A 4,366-nucleotide genomic window follows, 5' to 3' on the forward strand; every position below is an offset into this window, starting at 1 on the left:
CACTGGTCAATAATATCAACAACAACATCCCTGTCCTCTACTCCAACAGACTGCTACTCACTTAGGAAACCCAAGCCTCCCATCAATGAGCACTTTCTGTGCCCTTTGATGGGAGTCAGTCTTAGGTTTAGTCTCACCAAAACTAGCTGCTAATAACCTGAGCCTCCACAACAATGTGATAAAAGGCTTATAGAGCTATGAGACATCCTGGTTCTTTGACACCCCACCTGCATCCTTCCCCCTTACCTCAAACCAAAGCTTATTGCCTTTATTGCCTGTGCACATGCTCATGTGCTTGTAGAAAAAGCCTTCAAAAAGCATTGTCACTCCAGATTAGTCTGTCACTTTTCCAGTTGGAGTCTGTTCCATAACCAAAATATTCCATTCCTCAGATCTCCCCTGGTAAGCCGACATGTGAAGTTGTGCACTTAATCTCAAATTAAGCCATTATTAGTCTGTTGTGACAGAACTCTTGACTTTGCCTTCAGTTCCTCTGCAATAAGAAAGGAAAGAAACACAGTGGCCTTTGTAAACGCCTTATGAAGGTGAAAGTTTGATTGGAAATGATTGTCTATCACCGTACAAGCCATTTAGAGGATCCATGTAAACAGGCATTCTTTACTCAACTGTGCTTCACCCAAAAGCTGCACACCTCCAAAGAAAGCTACCTCAGTCAGACAAGAATATCTGAGCCATAGTTCAGGCTAATTTTAGCCAGATTATGCTACTTGTGCTAGCCTACCTCAACCAAAAAATACTGAAACCCTTTCCCTTCAGTAACTACTTCCTCGACCACTACCAGTGCCAGTGTACTGGGCCAGTCGCCGACCAGTCCAGTCCTGAGAGTGCTGACCAGAATGACTACGAGTGAGTGTATAATGGTGGCAGAGCCTGAATTCCACTGCCACGAGCCTAAACCTTACTTACTGCACATCAACAAGGGCCTTAACAACCTCTTGTTCAAGCCGGTTAACCTTTCTGTTTCCAACATGTCCAGTTATTATGGAAATCTTCAACTTCAAGACATCAAGGAGGCCATTGAGCGTTCCCTTGATGCTTGTTTGAGCTGCACAGACCTGATGGTATACTAAAGCCAAAAAATGACTGTTTGAGGCCATGCTACAAATGTAACTCTCCAGATGCCAAATTAGTCACCCTTGGACCTGTGACACTGAGATAGTGGCAAAAGAAGTTTCAAGATGATACTTGCCTGAATGCACAGACACGGCTCGTGTTTACCCGTGTAAGCCTATCCAAAAAGTTATTCGATGAAAACCAAGCGGAATGATACCCAAAGATGTAAACATTTTAATGGTTTTCTTTATTCTCCTTTTTTAAAGAATTACATTTACCTAAAATGTTGGATTGTTCTTGTTTGAAAGGGGTCACCTGTGTGTAAAGTGCTTTAACTGAACCCAAGCCAAAAAACATTTTCTCATGATTTCATTCGCATTTTTTAAAATAATATCTGTCATGTCCTTTTAGTTTGGTCATTCTAGGTGCACCCCTTCAACATGGAACTCTTTATTTTGTTGATCTTAACATTTAACTTTTAAAGAGTAACCAAATGTCAGATATTTTGAAATACTTTCTATATAAATATTACTGTATGAGGAATACTTGCTTTCTTTTTTTTTGGAACTTAAATTCTAGCCAAATATCTATCTTAAAGAAATATGTAACCAAATATAATTTTACATTTTTAGTCTTACTTTAAGTCTTTACCTTTACACTTCCTCGTAACCAAAGCACAGCAACATGCTTGTGAGCGTGATGATATAGATGTGTGTGTGAATGGTTAACAATAGGCAAATCTTGAGGCCAGCATCTTTGAGAAGAAACCACAAAGTTGTTTATACATAGCTCTTTAAAGAATAAAACTAAATTTAAAGTCCAGCTCAAATTGAATTCCACATAGTTGTTATTTATAGAACAAAATCAGTTCCCAAAAAGGCGAAATTTATATTTAACAATGTTTGGTTTGATGACAGTTGGTTGCCGTTGGAGACTTTGCATGTATCCACTCAAATACTTTTATTTTCGGTTGTCATCGTTTTATCACTGACACTGACTACCAGCCATAAAACAGGAACGACACAACACAAGATAAACGTTATACTTTGATCAACAACCGATATTAGTTTACTAGCTAATGTCTCCTTCTTATCTACGAAGACACATCATATGTTGCTCCTTGGTTTGCCAAAAAGCAAATCATCTACCAAGGAAAAGTGCACTGCTAGCATCAGTTTGCAGGCTAGATAGATGTTGCTGTATCACATTAAACAGTTCAAAAAACATAGGTACATGGTCAACAATAGTTGGTTTAGATGCTAAATGGTGTGCAATCTTCATTTTTTACCACCGCTAACAAAACTGTCCATCTCTTATAAATTACATTTTGTAATCTAAGATTGTTGGTGAGTGCTGGCTCGGCTGTCAATCAAACACTTACAGTAGCAAAACAATACATTTTAATAATTATTATAAAGTTATTTCTGACTGCAAAAAGGGTTGAGTGATTTCAGATGGACTTTTAAAAGGTTTCCCAACTGAATTATTATTATTATTATTATTATTCTTTTTTTTAACAGGATATCAACCATGGCTTTGAAACTATTATATCATTAATCAAAAGTGTGTGTGTTGTCTCTCAAGCTTAATGTCCCTCAAGGTGTACCTTTTATGAGTGTTTTAGGTTTACTCAAAGAATACAATATAAAAGATAAGGGCTTTTCCCCTGATCTCCTTTCAGACACACTTGAAAGCTGTTAAACCAATACGATACCAAAAAGTGTATTTGATTATATAAGACCTAAAAAGTCAATGTGTTTTTTTGTAGTTTGAAGTGTTTAGCGGTTAAACTAGTTTTTAAAATCGAAAGCATTTGTTGCTTCTGTTTGCGACGATTCATTTCTCTTTCTCTTTTCATTTGAGTCTTTTGTTCTTCCTGCTGTGCACAGGAAAAGTTGCCAAAGCAAATGTTTTCTTAAGTGTATTATTGTTATTATTAGATTTGATAACATTAATTAGGATACATTCATATATTTTTTTTTTTGACATGTGTAAGGATGATATGAAAATAATTATTAGGAATGAGCAAGTGATGTGAGTTTTCCAGAGACACATATCCAATGTATGTCTGGGAAGTTGTTTTTTAAGCCAAACTAACGTTGTTAGTAGGAAAGTACAAACTGTCTGCTGGTACCAACATGAAACAATTCTATAACGATGGTGTGCTTCTCTGTTCCTAAAGCGTTCCACTGGTGTATTGTAGCCAACTGAAAACCTAAAGCTTTAACCTGTTGTGATTGAGGTCCTGTCCTTGGTCTTTTGCCAAAATGAAAAAGGCTTGGAGGTAAAGGACTGTAGATAAGCTGCAGCTGGAAACAGAGACCAAGCTGTGATTTGAAGGATTTCATAGTACATTAATTGTAGTACATTTACACAAAAATGGTGTCAGTACTTGCAAATGAGACTACGTAACTTTGGAAAGAAGAAATAACAATTGTGTTTCTCATTGCAAATAAATTAATCGGGCATAAAACGCCCCTTTGCTTAATTCGGTAGACATTTGCTGCTAGTCTTGGTATGAGCAGTAGTTGTAACTTAAGATATATATTGCTGTGTTTCTTAGTTAGTTCACTTACTAATCGAGAAGGGTCTTACTGCAGAGCTTCAGGCTCCATCCCACTTCCTCCGTCTGATCCTTTAACTTGGAGAAGTTAGTGACGTTTTAAATTGTGTACGCCAGACAAGAGAGTCATCAGGATACGACAGCATGCATTCATTAGTTTGAATAAGCCACACAACCTCTACCAATAATGCCAAGGTAAACCATACAACCTTAATATTTCAATATAAGTGTAACTTATAACGTTAGCTAGCTATGTTAATATCAGAACACTGTGCAATATAATAAAGTGGCATGTAAATGTATTTATTGATAAGAAAGTGCCAAAACACACGTGAGTTTCCACCTTAACACATGCCATAACAAATGTGACATTCCACCTTAACCACATGATAACGCACATGATTTTCCACCGCAACACACGTCATAACATTTTCCAAAATGGGTCCTGGCAATTGATATGGGCCCGAGCCTGTAGCTCTACAGCTGGACAATATTTGACTAATCTCTACTTGTGATTCCACATGACTGTTTTACTTTTTATAAATTACACCCAAACTGTGAGAGCAAACGTTGGTGTACATTTTAACCTTTTTAAATGATTATTAAAGTGTGATAGTGTAAATATTGAAGAGAACTGCTAAAAGTATCTGCTAACTGTGAAAGCAGTATTTTTCAACTCTCTAATGCCTGCCAACAGCTTGGTCTCTGGTGACTACAGACTGCTTTATC

Source organism: Cottoperca gobio, chromosome 11 (genome assembly GCF_900634415.1).
Source record: "Cottoperca gobio chromosome 11, fCotGob3.1, whole genome shotgun sequence".
NCBI classification, from domain to species: Eukaryota; Metazoa; Chordata; class Actinopteri; order Perciformes; family Bovichtidae; genus Cottoperca; species Cottoperca gobio.